General features: G+C 36.5%; 1 protein-coding gene across 2 annotated transcripts in view; it reads right to left on the bottom strand.

Annotated features, from left to right (window-relative positions):
* The window catches only part of LOC118210639 (contactin-4), a 97,206-nt gene extending 82,473 nt beyond the window's left edge, over positions 1-14,733 (bottom strand). The window contains exons 1-3 of one of the 2 annotated variants that reach the window (XM_035386975.1): positions 14,688-14,733; positions 4,785-5,000; positions 3,781-3,813 (exon numbers count right to left, since the gene is read on the bottom strand). The gene's annotated coding sequence lies outside the window, so the exon portion shown is untranslated. The remainder of the gene's footprint in view (positions 1-3,780; positions 3,814-4,784; positions 5,001-14,687) is intronic. The other variant, XM_035386974.1, reaches the window with a different exon arrangement.
* Positions 14,734-16,669: the final 1,936 nt, after the last annotated feature.

Below are 16,669 nucleotides of genomic sequence, written 5' to 3'. Positions count from 1 at the left end.
AATGAGTAATGTCAGCCTGAAGATGTGGGGCTCTGTTGTGGTGCGGTATATGTGGGAACATAAAATGTGCCAATTTTATAATAAGATAGGAGGCAATCAGTGGGCTGTTTCAGTGAAGCAGTTGCAACGGAGGGGGAAAAATAGCAGGTGTTTAGTGAGGCTATGTTCCCACTGGCTTTAACTAATTAGACTTGCCTGTAGCTCGTCTGGGTCTATCCTCTGTGTCAACTGCTGACAGCTTCATCACCATGCTAGTTAGCCAAAGAATGCAGTCTGCACCTATGTTGTTTAATAGTCTGGTATATAGATACAGTATATATATGAACAAGCACGGAACCGTCCAGACCCACGGCGCAACTCACTTCCGCAGACACATTTTAGCTGGCACCACCTGCGCATGCGTCCCACAAAATGTCCCTCAAAGGTCCGTGAGTGAGTGACCACAATTTGCCATGCATAGCCCACGGTGGCAGTTCCTACGCGCCGTGGAAAAAACTGACAGAAAAGAATAATCTCTGCAGAGAACTCTCTGATTGGCTATTTATCCAAATCAGTTAATGGCCAAATCACTCTCATCCCTGAGAATGACTTCTTACCTTTTACATTTGACTGTTCAACTGAATCTGTCATTTTAAAGTAATCAATAGTGATTATTTTATCAATCCTTTTCTTCTTTCAATTCTGGTTTACGATTGAGATACTAAAGATGTTTTAATAAAAAATCATGAGCAAGGCTTGTCAAATTAATATCCCACTGACTGCCCCCCTACAGCATTCTCAAAGTAGACTTCGCATAACATAATTTTTGTGTTTCAAGACAATACACATGCTATCTTTACAAAGCCAACAGTGACAATACAATTATATATGCATAAAGTTTCCATCCAATATGCATAAATGCCTACATGACTAGCTCCAAGGATTCCACAGAACCTGTAATCATGTGAATGATTGGGTGAAAGAACTCAAAAAAACAAGACAAAGACAAAAAAAACAAACAAAGAAAAAAACATAGAAACTCAATTCCTGATTACAGTAAAGTAACTTTCTACTGAAGGCATTTGGGGAAAAAAAAAAATAGATCCCTGGTGGCAACCCTGCTGCAAATTAGTAAGTTGATTTATTTTCTTTTTTTTATTTTTGCCTCTAGCTAGATGGAATTTCCATCACCTATTTACATTCTTTTTATTTAGACTATATTTTTTAATTTAGACTATTTGTACAAAGTATGCCTTTGCAGCTTTGATGTGTATTCATTCGATGTCTTTTGCAGACAGACTTTAAACCCTTAAGACGCACCTGCACCTGCCAGAGCGGGTTTATTTGCAATCATTTCATTTTTCACGGTGAGATTTTCAATCAATCTGCTCCCACGATACACCATTTTACAGTATTAAAGTTACGGTTCTACCTCTGTATACTATTTTACGATGCCAGTGTTTTAGCGACAACAGTTCCTTATTTTGTAACCTATGGGGTGGGAATACCAGATTTTGGGGGCTCCTCACCTTTTTTGCGTTGTCTGCCCTGCGTAAACAAACCATAACTTTTTTAGTACACAAGCTGATGACATTATGCACTGGCAAAAGGTTCTTGAGACTTTATGTCTACAAAGAATGTTTTAAAACAAAAATGTATTTTGCAATTCCGAAGTCTAAAGAGAAGACTCAGCATTTGGAGGCCTTGGAAGAAATTATTCGGCTATGTGAATATTTCTGAGCAGGACAGTGAAAAAGGCCTTGACTCCACAGCAGAGGGTTCAACAAAGAACTTGATCCCACTTTATATTAGTGAGCATCAAAACACATTCTCAGAATATATATATATATATATATATATATATATATATATATATATATATATATATAATTTTATTATTATTTATACTTTAAATTTTAATTTTAAATTATTCAGCATTTTGATAGTATGATCTGCTGGTTTGGTAACCTAAATCTTAAGTGGAAGAATAGACTGGCCAACATTGTAAATGTAGCTAGCAGGATCATCAGCGCAAACATTTGATCTCTCCCAGCTGTACCAGATACAAGCCACAAGGAAGGCCCAGTCCATTCTGAGCGATTCCCAGCATCCCTTTTGATCAATTTGTATTACTTCCTTCAGAGCACAGATATAGGCTCCTATATTAAAAACAAACAGGACTAAATACTCATTTATCCCAACTGTCATTGGTTTTCTTCATAAATTATAGTAATACGTTATTTTTTTTGATTATCTGTTGTCATGGGTATTTATTTAGTGTTATTTATTTTTATTTACTGTATACTACGCTGCGGAACAAATTGCCCCATGGGGATAATAAAGACTCAACTAACCAATTTTGAGAATATTGAGAATTGATCATATTTTTACATACTGTTAGGGTTGGCGTATTTGACAAAAACTTCAATCAACAGTCCCCAATCAATGGATTACTTGGATTACTGTAAAAACAACACTGAATAAAAAAACAGGTAAGAGTTAGCAATATGGCTCCTCCATGCACCTACACTAATTACCAACTATCACTGACATTGAATCATTGCATCTGTATATATTCTGTTTCATTCCCTGATGACGGCTTTGCCAAAACATTGAAAGTTTTCTTACAACATGCAATGCAATAAAGCCATTTTATTCATATTGACCAATCTTTTTTCTTTCTAGTATATGTAATGCTTAATCGGTACTGTTTTGCTCCTCAGTGTTTGAAAAAAAACCCTGAAAAAGTAATTAACAAAATAAAACAGAAATAGATGTTTTATGTTAATAAATAGTCCTGATCTCTGATCATTTACAATAAATCATGATAGAAAATGACAGCTTTTATCATTTGATCATGAACACATATGGTAGCTGTTTATTTTGCATCATTATTATTGTTGTTATTATTGTAAATTAATCACAGTGAATGACTGAAATTGGAATGTAATCTGCCGTCTGTTGCGCTTCTTGAAGTGGAGGCGATGAGGCCTGTTTTACCTCTACCAGTGTTTCAGGCATCAGGAGGTGAGGGGGTCCATGTGCATTCGCTGGATCGCACCTTGGAGACTAATCAGATACGCTGCAGGGACGTGGAGGGTTTATAAAGTCACTGATTTAGAAATTAAGCCACAAAGTGGCAAATTAATCATCATTGTGCCTGACTAAGCGACAGAAAAGTGCCATCACAGAATCGATCTCTGGGCCTCACATTTGTAAGAAAGCAGCTCATGACATGCGGCTCCTTGCCTTCCTTGAGAGGGATTTCACTAATTGTTTGTCAGCTGAGCATACCAACCGTGTTCAGTGCCATTTGGAAAACAAATAATTTCTGCGGACAGATTTACAGTGTTAATTCACTAAATAAATAAATAGAAAATATGAGGGGTAAATGCCAAATTAAATAACAATCGACTCATCATGTACGGAACCCATTATGAGCAACCACAAGAAGCACACTGTCACACATGCACACAAACACATAGATAATCGTTCAAAGGCTTAAGGTAATGTGCACTAATACGGTAATAAGGAGTATGCCTTAATAATATTATTTTATGTGCATATAAGCACTAAAAATTCATTTTTTATAGTGTTATAGATTATTAAAAATAATGTCTCTGTCAACAACCCAGCAGTATGGATGGTAGGTTGAGTGAGCTTGTCCCAAACAAAGATTCACACTGCAGCTGTAACAGCTACAGTTCAGTATTAATAAATAAATAAATATCTCAGATATGCTGTTCACAGCTAAGACTCACAAAATGAGATTATTCATAAATAAATGCATGTTCCCTTTACCTTATCCTAGGCCTGCCTTGATTGAAGTGTCCTCTAAGAACAACACAATCCAATCACTTGGATGTGTGAACCCATTATAGTCAAATGACACATACCGACTGTCAGGTTACAAATAGCATGGGTCCATAATACAAAGAATGAAAAATAGATAAGATTACATAAACACATTTTCCCATATATTTGTTTGAAATCTATGTGAAATTTTGAATATAATCTGAATATATAGATGCTGGTAGATACTTTACATTGATGATGATAATAATAATAATAATAACAACAATAATAATAATAATAGGCCCAACAATGCAGTTGTACAATGATGGTTATTAATAGTAATTGCTCAAAGCATTCTACTTTAAACATTGCAGAGCATTAGTATTCACAGAAAATCTTAGTGTTATAAATATTTTCAGAAAAATCTGTTAGCAGTAAAATGAGGGAAACGGATTCAACCAGGTATGAAGACGGACAAGAGATTATCACTTTCTCACCTCCCACACTTTAAAGTCTGCTATAGCCAACCAAAGTAAACTCAACCATTAGCTTAAAAGTATAAGACATAATTTACTTCGTCGAACCTCGAAGTGGCCCATAATTTAATGCGATGGCGTTTATAAAAGTCGATTTAACAAGGGACAATGCCACGCAAATATTCGTTACAATTCTAAAATTTAAGGAATCTGAGCGCGGCATTGCAATCTACGCACACGTCCATATTCCATTAAAATACAAAGTAGCCTACTTAAATAATGTACCCACTTGCGACAGCGCATTCTCAGTGTATCTCTAATATTTTGACAGCATTGTTTCCATTTTTCAAAAAAATAAATAAATAAATAAAAAATAAACAATAGTCAAACATATGCAAGCTATTAACTCAGATCTGACAAAGGTGGTGCAACAGCATGTGTGATAGAGCAATTATTATTCTTAAACTCACGAGACTCACTACTGACGGCAGCTACAAGACAGACGTATTATAAAAGGATTCCGAAGAACCTTACCTTAAATTAGTGGACAAATGTCAGTTCCAGAGAACAGGGGAGGTGCACTTTGGTGGCGAGGTGCTTGTGGACAGAGATCCGCAGCTCATGCGTTGCTCCAAGAGCACTATCGTTGGCAGCTTGATGTCCGAACGGAGAGGTTTGTTCTGTGCGCACGTCTGGCTGTTGGTTGAGGGGAAGCAGCACTGTAGACCCCTCCCCCGTCCCACATAAAATCTTTATTAAAAGTGAAAAGCGACAGAAATAGAATTATATTTACGCTGAATCTCTCCATAAAAAAACAAAAGGTCAGAGATGCGTCACAGATATTATATGCATTATGTGATATAACATCACATAAATTTATTCGAACGTCGTGAGCATTAAAGCGAGCTATGCCATTTTTTGCATGTTTGATGCGAATACGATCCCAGTAGTGCCATTAATGAGACACACATGCTGGGATCTTTATAACGTGCCAGCAATTTAGACAGATGTCTTGCCATACGGAGTTAGTGTGTAAAAAAAACCCCAACATTATCTCTGTTCTTTATAGTCCACTAATTCTTGTGGACTAAGCACATTTTTTTTGTGGACTAAGCGCAACACCATGTCAGTTTTCGGTTCATTCTATCAGTTATTTATTTATTATTATTTTTTTTTCATAATTCAAACTCACCTTAAAGCAAGCGATATACAGCCTGAAATGTTTTTTTTTTTTTTTTTCTTCCTCAGAGCTTTCATGTATGCTTTGTCTCAGAGTAGGCTACTGTTCTACAATGTATTTAATGTCCTCTTGGTTTCTTAAAACATTTGTGCCAGACAAGCAAATATTAAAGAAAGTGTTAACTAAGAATTGAAAGTGATATTTGGTGATAAATAGCTATTATGATGAGTTTTTATACCATGGTGATTTTATTTTTTCTTTTTTTTTCTTTTGCAACATAAAGCACTCTAGCCTGCATTTCACCTTAACCTACCATTACCAATCCAGTTCCTAATGACATCAAATGTCCTGCCTCAGCAAGTATGCAATTGTAGGCTACTAGAATCACATCTTTTTCACAGGAAACGCAAATCTGAATGTTACTTATGACATCTATCTATTCTATCATATATATTTTTTTACAGAAACCAGAATGAACTGCCATGTAAAGATTCAGACCATTCACATATTATTTAAATAAGACCAAATTCATAAAAGCAAAAAATAAAAACTAAATGTGAACAACAATAAAATCAAACCCATTTGTTTCTTTAGGTGTAACTTTCATGTCCATGTGCCATGTGTTTCATCAGAACACAGCACAGGCTAGCATTGGCAGACCAAAGATGGCATTCAGGCTAGGTAATAAACATGTCTGTTGTGCAGTCCCTTATAAAGGCCAATACGAGAATCTTAACATCAGTTAAAAAATTCCCAGGCTACAATAGCCAAGATGACAGAGTATAAGTAACATGAGTGTGTTGTTTTGTGTCAGTATTATAGCTGCTGCACATGTTTCAGCCAGTCAATGGATTGCTTTATACATTTCTTATCTTAGTGGTTATTCACTGGAAAAGATCTCATCTTGTGATGTTTTCTTAAAAACCCAAAGCACCAACAAACTAAAACTAATTAGATTATTCAGTAGACATTAAAATACATTCTAAATATTACAGGATAGATAGGTAGCAAAAATAAGTAAATAAATTCCACAGTATAATAGCATCTGGAATTCTGTAGGATGAATATAACACTTCTCTTGCACAAGAAAGTGAATCAATTTATGCTCGGTTGATGAAAGTCAAAAAACCCTCTCTCAGTTGTACCAAAATATCTCATGAATACTCTTTTGAGTTTAAGCATATGGGATGCAAGAATAACCTGCAACTAGTGATCAAAATCTGTCAGCTGGAATCATTCCTATTCAAAGGCTGTTAATTACTTCATGTAAAATTAAGTGTCTAAGAATATTTTTGACTCAGGCGAAACATTAAATGTGCATAGAATAATGATGAAACCACAATGTGTGACATGACCTACCAGGCCAGAAAGTTTGCTGTTAAGTTCTGGCCGCCTTCTAATGCCTCAGGGCAACTGGTAAGGACATTTTGTACATTTGAGTTAATTTCAGCAATAAGGGGCCACTTACAATACTTTTCCAGTAAATTCATACTAGGCTTGTTTGAAATTAGTTTGTGCTATGCTGCCACATGTGTACATACATTAATATAGTTAGTTTTTCCATCTTGTTCCCTAATAAAAATATGATAAAATAATATCAAAGCACTTAGCTAACATTATCCATTTCGTATCAACTTTCCAAATATACTGTAACAGTTCAGGTTTGTATATCGTAATATCCCCAATCTGGAATGCAATTGCAAGGAGGGAAAATCATGGTTTGGAAGTGAAATTATAAGAAGTGGCAAATGCTGGTCATATTTTTTGTTTGTAATCATGAAGTGGTCCTACTAAGATATATATTTGTGACAACACTCATCGATTCTTCCGCAAAAGGTGCTTATATGCAGGTTAGTCCCATTAAAGAATCTCTGTTGCCATCAGCAAGTGTGCAGTCATGAATGTGTACAGATCCAGTAATTGTGTTCTGAATGTGCCCCCCAAAAAAGAAAATAAATAATATATGAACAAATAGAGAACACCTGTTCTGGGTGCATGACTGTTTCAATGCAATGTTCTGGCAGGAAACAAAGCGAATGACTGGTAAGAACAGGCTTGACAATCACAATGATAATAAGCCCAAGGAATTAGTTTAATTTTCTTCTTGTTTAAATCGTTTGAATATTCTCAGGTTTTGAGGGGAAAAAAAAAAAAAAAAAACCTTTCCCCTTCTGGCTTACAGGAACATTACTTTATAGGTGCCAATTAGCGGCTTGTTAAAGACAAAGTGAAGAACAAAGGTAGTGCACTGCAATTTGTATCACTTCATGATTTGTCATCTTACCACAAATTTACATTTGCATTAATTTATCCAATAAAATAAAATCTTACTCGGTTTCGTTAAAATACAAAGCAGCTGTTTTGTATACTACTGAAATGTATTTATTGAAGTAGGAGAATAATAGAGAGACATTAAAAGAATAGCAGGACATTTTTGTGTCGACAGATATGTTTCTTGGAAGCAGATGAAAGTGCCATTTCAGTCAGTACACAGCATCTGTTCTGTCATTATTGGATTTGACAAAATAAGGCACAGCACATCAGATTGCCTTGAAAAGCCTGCTTTTATCAGATTGACCTTTCGAGGTCTGTGCTTATGCTCAAAAAGACTGTGAGAAGAGATGATGGACGAATGGTTTCAGAAGGTATGTTTGTGAGCTTGTATGTGAGAGACAGGTGCACAATGCTGCTGATGTCATCAAATAAACATGGGACCATATTATTTTACATCCATGTTAACATGAATAGCAGGACCACAGGTTATCCTTGTTGTACTCTGTGTCTCAGATTCCACATGCATGCTCTATCTTGACAACAGGAAAATCAACTCACAAAATGTACAATGTAATATACACTCAGCATTAGGCTTACGGACTTATTTATTTATTATGGTATTTCATATTATGCATGCTAATAATGTTGTGCATATATTGCAATAAATAAATGTTTGTAATGATTCATTGATGCTAGTTGAAATCGTGTAAAGATCATTGGAAATCAGGTCCAAAACTCTTATTGAATCCATGTGCTCACAACTTTCCCCTCTTACTGAACACCACCAATCTCAATCTCGCCGGTCACAAGGCACATCTTTCTCACCAACAACTATCCAAAACGTGCTCACCAAAAACAGGTACTTATCCTTTTCTTTTAAGAGACACAAGTAATAAAATCTTATCTTGCATTTGGCACAAACACACACACACATGCATACGCGCACACACACACACACACGCACACAGAGCAATCTATATCTAGACAAGAATAATTATAGCTAACTTTATTTAGACTCAAGAAAACTTCAGGTGGGATTGATGGAGTCCTTTTGGCTTTCCTAATGTGCTGAAAGAAACTGATGAGTGGTTAAGGATCAGGTGGTTGCTGTGAAGCTTTGAGCTGCAGTCTTCTGAGGTAGCAAAGAAAGCCCTTTGTTCTGGGGCTCCCCAAAAGACAAATGCCCAAGGCATCAAGAAGTGGTGATTTCATCAGCTCTAACCCTTGCTACAAAGATGCAAAAATAAAGGAATGAGTAAAGTAATGGACAGTAATTCCAGAGGCATTAAAGTAGAGATGTCCTCTCGAAGATATCACTTGTGCCCGCTGTGCATATATCAATACCCAAGGTTCCCTTGTGAGATCCAGTGACTGAAAATAGAAAGGATGTGGCAAGGGTAGGTCTTGGTTTCAATATCTGTAGAGACTGCACTTGAGATCCAGGAATATAAACTACACCGAGGACAAATGTGAAATTATCAGAAGCGTTTACATAATTAAGATATTCATTACATGTAATTACCACAGAATCCAGAGGGACATGAAGTGTTACACAATGAACTCCCTGATACTGAACAACTTGGATGAGGATGTAATGTTCAAGACACTTTATAAAGCTGCATGTTAGATGCAAATGGAGCCTTTTCATATTTAAATCTGTATATTTTGTTTCCCCTTTTCAGCTGAAACACATATATGGCAAAAAAAAAAAAAAAAACCGTGATGTAAGAAAAAGATGGTGATATTTGTATGTATAACTGAGGATAGACATTTTACATGGTCACATGTACAGCCTATGGAACCTAGGGTGATGATATACTTGATTTCAAAAAAGAGTCCAGGGGTAGGCAGGCAGTATGAACATAATACTAGGCCATTTATTGTTTCTGTCTTTGGACTTTCTAAGGAATGACAATGCTAACAGAAGCCAACCAGACATTTTCTTTATACCAGGGCTACCCAACCCTGTTCTTGGAGATCTATCGTCCGGTAGGTTTTCATTTCAACCCTAATTTGGCATGTCTGATTCTACTAATTAGACGGTGAACAAGATATCTAGGCGTTGGATGAAGTGTGCTTTAATAGGGTTGGAGTGAAAACCTAGAGGATGGTATATCTCCAGGAACAAGGTTGGGCAGCCCTACTTTAGACCACATAAAAACAAATATCCATATACAAGCTACAGTAAAGCTAGCTAATCAAAAACATACATTAAAACTTAAATGGCATCAAGAAAATCACAGAAATGGAACTATCCCTCAAACTGAGATGTAAACTGTAAAGGTGGAATTTCATATGTCTGCAGGAAAGAGCCAGTGAAGCATGACTTGACTAAGGTTGATCCATCATCAAAGAACAAGGATGGAGAAGATGCACAGCAACAGACAGTGGCCACTGCTCAAGCCATCATTTTCATACTTGCAAGGAATGTGGCATTTTTTCCTTTTTCATGCATATCCTTGCATAATTCCAATTTTTTCTTAATTTTCAAATTTTCTTGATGTCCAAATGTAAAAAAAATAAATATGTCAACAATATGTCCAAAGTGGACAAGGGTTGTTGGCTGCATTTTAGTCATCTTGCAAATATACCCTTGAAATGATGTTTAACCAAGAGTGTATTCATGTTGTATGTATCTAAAACACATTGACATTAATTAGGCTATATGAATATAACAAGCTAACAAATGAAATAATTTGAGATCATTTGTATATCTAGTGCATGGGACAGTCCCACAATACATGCAATGTATCACACTGTTCCTACTCCAAATAAAATAGATCTCTCCTGCGCTTTGTCGCCTGAATAAAACTTGGCTTAAAGAGTCATTGCTTTCTGAGGAAGTCATTAAATGAGGATGCACAGTTGATCCTTAAGGCTGTGCCCCTTAATCGTGGAAAATGAAATGAAAATTATTCATTCATTATGTGGTCTTTGAGAATCAAGAAAAATGAGTATCATTCGATGACGTAACTGCTGGCCTTTTATAAATGATCAAATGTGGGAAATTCACATCAGCATAACATCTTATTTCTTGGACTTGACTATGTACAAAAAGTAATTATGCTCAGAACATGGGAGTGAGTGGGGAGAAAGCATTCCATTGTTCTAGTTACTACATGACTATATAAATATGAATCATGACACACAGGCACAATTAAGTTAAGATGTAATTGCTCTTTTTGAGATATGTTTCTGGTCAAGATATGTAAGCTGTATGGTTTTATGTAGTGCTAAACTACTGTTTAGCCCTACTAGTGGAACAGTGGGAAATTTCATATTCATGATCACAGACACCAGAAAAGGTAATGATTGTGATGCCTTGACGCCAACAGACATGATGATGGGTTATCATAGTTTAGAGGACCACCAGAATTGTGCATGTTTTTTGCAGATCCAGCTGAATCACAGAAATTCAGGGGATACACAGTTGCCAGTCACTTTTTAATTTCATTTCTAGTTTGTTTTCTAGGCACTCTGCGCAGAGTATAGATTTGTTCACCCAACTTTTGGTGGCTTGGTTTCCAGCCTTACCTTGTTTCATTTGCATCTGGCATGTCCACATTCAGTACATAAGATGTTTTATTTGTGTGTGACTGCCAAGCAGATGTGCCTGAAAGGTTGCAACAGTGTAAACGGCAAATAAGACAATACTGCAAGTTCTAATATTGCAAGATTTTTTAAATCCTACCTTCACCCAGTATGTGTACTTGTTTCTACTGAAGCCTTTGAGCTCCATAGTTTAATACAGAAAGAGACGTGGCTTTCCACAGAGCACAAGCTGAGGGGCCATGACCTGAGCAGATTTAGGGTGGAAGCTGTTGTAGTTAGTGAGATGTGATAAACAAATTCTTCCACTACTTGGGTATCAAAATCAGAGTGCAGTGATCTCTTTTGAAAGTCAAGTCCAATATTGATACTAAAGGACAAGAATAGAATTGGCTGTCAAGTAATTATCAAAAATCAGAACCTGTCAAGTCTTTTTGTTCCCAGTATAGTCACTATTGCGGGTTATCATGATTTTGTTCACATCAACAAGACCAAGCCAGTTATACTGAAAAGCGGAAAAATAATCCCTCAAAAGTGTAATAGAGGGTAAAAATTGCAATTTGGGGAAGAATGTATTCAGAGCTGTGCTTACATTTAATTTACAATCAAAATGTTATGAGAAGTTATATAAAGACAATGTCTGATACCCATGTATCATTCTACATTGGGGGCACCTGTATTGTACATGTTTGGTTATTAGGCTAGCATCTGCATAGTCCCTTAAATGGGATTCTAAAACTCAACATTAAATCAGTCACTTAATCATTTTGTCTTTGACATCTACACATTAAATTAAAAGACTATCATTAGCTTACAATCATATTAATAAACCTAACACACATACAGTGAGCTCTATAATGTTTGGGACAAAGACATTTTTTTTCTTTATTTGGCTTTGTATTCCATCAAACAATTCATATGTGGTTAACGTGCTGATTTCCATTAAACACTATTTTAATGCATTTAGAAACACCTGTCTTTAGTATCAATGCTAGTATTTTTCTTACCAATACACCTTATTTGACTTATCAACAATACAAGTGTAGTGTAGTATAACGTTCACGTATCACAGGTTCAATTCCCTGGTAGGACGCTGCTGTTGTACAGTACCCTTGCGCAAGGTACTTAACCTGCATTGCTTCAGTATGCAGTTGTATAAATTTATGCAATCTAAATGCTATGTAAAAAGTTGCATAAGTCGCTCTGGAGTAACTCTGCTAAATACCTGTAATGTAGCATGTCCTTAACAGAAAGGATCAATAGGAAAAGGGAGGACAGAAATTGAGTAACTAGCATGCCACAGCATATTTGTACATGCGAAAAAACTGACAGGGCAGATTCGAACCCAGGACCAACTTGCTGTGAGGCGACAGTGCTACCCATTCTGATCTATAGCATTCAAAAAATAAAAAGCATGTGATTATTGGAGGTGGCTGTGTGCGTGATGAGATTGTGCTCAAATTAACATGTCTCTCCTGAGATGCAGGACAGTTGGCAGGAAGGCATGCATGTTGGTTCCTCTACAAGTTTCCTAAACTATTGGCAAGGTTTGCTATCAATAAACATGAACTCAAGTGAGATTTGTAGGCTCACTGAGGATTCCAAAATGAATGAGCGGGAATCTACGATGAGCAAGTGGCTTTTCCTTGTGACCTCCTTTTTGAGTTAAGATGGTTTAATTATGAAAGACTCAGTAACAGTCAACCCTGCTAATTGACTGTGAATGACAAATGAGAGACAAGAGACAAATGACGTGTAATTTATCATTTGCATATTCATGTTTGCTTAAACAAAGTTTAATTGAAAACATTAAAGCAAGGCACAACATTGTGCTTCAAAGCCCAAGCCTTCTGTACTTCACTGAGGATGGATATTTAAAACCAAGACTAATTTTCTTACACTGACATTCAGAATTACAGCTATCTTTTATTCTTCCATTACCTAGCAAAGCCATAAATCTGTATGCCTTCAAAACATATTTTCATGCTCTTACAATTTAAATGTCTACAGTAGCGAACTTGCTGTTATGGATATAAATAACTTTCTATTAATTGCCAATACAATCTAATATGTTCAGGCAGATGATACCGTGATTTACCGTTGTGCTCAGTCTAATGATTTTAAAACACTGCCTAAAGGAATGGTCTATTCTTAACGCAGGCAAAACCAAACCCAGTGAGCAAAAGCTGGAATCTAATCGTCCAGAGAGGTGGAAATCTAGGTTGAGAGACGCTTTGAAATAACAGACTAAATTAACCACAGTATAGCTCAGGTTTTACCCGGATATAGCCTGGTTACTATACTAGACTAAAAAACATTAATTCTTCAAACAAATGTAGATCGGGTTTTCCCCTGAATGCCAAGATACCATTTCATAGGTTTGACCACAAAAATGTTCACTGGGGATGTAGACTATGGCTCAAGATAAAAAGAGCTTACTAAATGTCTCTCATAAAATTCAATATTTAAGAACTGACATGATATCAACTTACACATTAAAGAGTTAAACAGATGCCACGTTTGTATTCCAAGAATAAACTGTGTTTTTCCTTTAAGACTAAAGAGAAATGAGTTACAGTCACATTCCTCCCTGTAATGGATATATTTTCAGCAACTTCAGTCACATTTCTATGCATGTTAGGCCAGTCTAGTCTCACAATCCATTCGTATCTATTCACTGAATTTCCAGCACCCTGAAAATATGACATTTTTCTTTCATTGGTGAAACAAACAATAAAGTCAAGCCAATTACATTGTTTCCAACATACATTTATATATTAATAAAACCTTTATTCCATGATTGCAAAATGAAGTAATTCTCTAGCTTTTCTTGTGTGTCATGTCCCAATTGTTTCATACTATCCCCATTTTAGCATGACACCCAGCTAAAGTATCTCTCGCAAGGCTAGCTAAATAGCTAGCAAGCTAGCCAGTTCAAATCAGTGCAGAGGCTGCAGTATGATTAACAATGCATTTAGCTCATGAGATAAATGTTGATTTACAGCTATATAATCATTTATATTTCATTTAAAGGTGTTTTCAATGGATTCACATGCAAACCCCACATGATATAATAAAATAATCGGTTATTAACCGATAACCAAAACATGGTGTAGCCAGGTACACACTACATACACATAGCCACATTTGTTCAAACTGGTTGGCCACTCTGCTACACAGCTTCATGAAACCAGCTGTATGGTTATCTAGATTACTAACGTTACTGAAGTGGTGCTAGCTAGCCAGCACTGGCATGTGTATGGCATCCATGAAATCATTAACATTTTGGGATGACTATACAGCGGCTAGCAACTGTTTGTGCTCTTAACTCATTGCTAATTAAAACTAAAAATACTGAACAATGGTTAGCTAGTCATTGACATTAACTACACAAAAAGTTAACAATCTAGCTGCCAATAGTTTCCACTACCCACCTGTAACGTTGAGGTTAGCCACCTGGCTAGCAAACAATGCAGCTGTCCTACCGGCGCAGGCTCGGAACCTACGTTACACCAGGGGGATCCCCTCGGAACTGCCTTCGGCCGCGGGGAACCCCCTCAAAACCGATGTCAGACTAGAGAGTCACAGCAAATGCATTGCAAACTGCTGTTAACTTTCTTCCATCAATTATTCGGAAAGGACATTGCATTGTACCATTTTTGCTGTGTGCTGTGGTTGAACAAATGTTGGCCAATGATGTTGTAGGTATAGGCTAGATAGTTTACATGGCATTATTTCCAAATGAGATTATAGCAAAACCAAGAAATTAGCTAACCAAAATTGAATATGATCTGCACTCTATCGCAACAGTAAATCAATCTGACATTATCATAGATAGATAGATAGATAGATAGATAGATAGATAGATAGCACAATATAATTATATTAAAACTAAACCAGCATTAAACCTGCATAGTAGTCACAGTGGGCACATTTTAGGTGGCAGATATTAAAATGTGATTTAAATATCATTGAATAATAATTACGATTCCTTTATGACAAATGCATATTGAAATTAATATTTTAATCTTGAATTATTTTTAGTTTACTGTATAACAATTGCAAATCATTGGGTGTTCATTGGGTTTGGGGGAAAAGGTGCGGTTAATATGGTGTAGTTTTTATAAGTAACATCACCTTCCTCTCTTAATGAATGATTTCTATAGTAATATTTCAGCCTAACTGGATTCATGAGTATCTGACATTCTACAGTCAATCACTTACTAGACATTAGGACCTTGCGTTCAAGGTCTTCTCTTGGGAGCAGGCAGTGCTGTCAGACACCCCTCCAGTTCTGCCTGCCTTGGTCCACACCATCACACTGGGAGAGAAGAGCTGACAGTAATTATTGCTTTGCGTTCCAGAGAGGACAATCACCAGCTCGTTCCCCGGCAGAGAATGACCTTTCTGTCTTCCACCATCATGCCGTGGAGCTTTGTCACATTTGAACAGAGGTTCAGAACTCGGTGCACCTGGCCGTGCCCACTCCGCAAAACCTTGCGCGCCCACCTTGCAGTTCATCTGTGGCACAGGGTGACCTTAATCAGCCTTAAAAACCTGACAGCAGAAAGAGCTGAAAACCCTGAGGAAAAGCAAGCTACTTAACAAATAAGTTTTCCCAAAGTCAGAACAGCCCCAAATCCAGCTCACAAAAGTAAATATGAATTTAAATGAAAATTATGGTAAATGGGCATAATCTGCCATGCCTTTTTCAGTTGATACTGGCTGATTAATTTAAAACAGAACATTTTCATTTTGAATGGATCCAACTGGTGTTGTTACAATGGTGTAGTCATATAAAGACTTATAAAACTACACATATTCTGTTAAAGAAGTAGTCTCCTTTACTTTCACAGATTGATCTGAATGATGATATTATGTGATTTGATATGAAGTAAGCTTGCTGCTACTGACTAGTTGTCTCACTATGGTTGCACAGCATTTCCAGGTAAGGGAATGTGAACATAACAGGGCCAGTGACAGGTCAGAGTTCAACATAATCTTAGTGGACAAAACTAGTGTTATTATTTCTGAAAAATAAGTTACTGTTCAAAAAGTTATTCTCACCAGGTACTATATTCAGTAGTTATAACTCAACAGAAAACTCCATGTCACATTCATGGCAATTGCCAAGTAGCAAAAAGCTCACCACAATGAATAAATTGGTTCTTAATCTTTTAACATGGCATTTGCCAACCAGAAACTATAGTTTAATGTGTAAATAATGTTAACATGATGTTAATCTGTTCATAAAATGAAGTTGAGGCATAGTTGGATTGCAGCAAGACGATGATGGAAAACACAAAAGTAAGTCCACATCTGAATGGATGAAAAGAAACAAAATTAAAGTTTTGGAGTAGCCTAGTCAAGGGTTCTGAACTGAGCCCTTTAGAGATGCTGTGACAGGGCCTAAAAC

Source organism: Anguilla anguilla, chromosome 13, assembly GCF_013347855.1.
Source record: "Anguilla anguilla isolate fAngAng1 chromosome 13, fAngAng1.pri, whole genome shotgun sequence".
Lineage (NCBI taxonomy): Eukaryota > Metazoa > Chordata > Actinopteri > Anguilliformes > Anguillidae > Anguilla > Anguilla anguilla.
The sequence above is the reverse complement of the archived record's forward strand: the minus strand, read 5'-3'. Positions and strand labels throughout refer to the sequence as shown.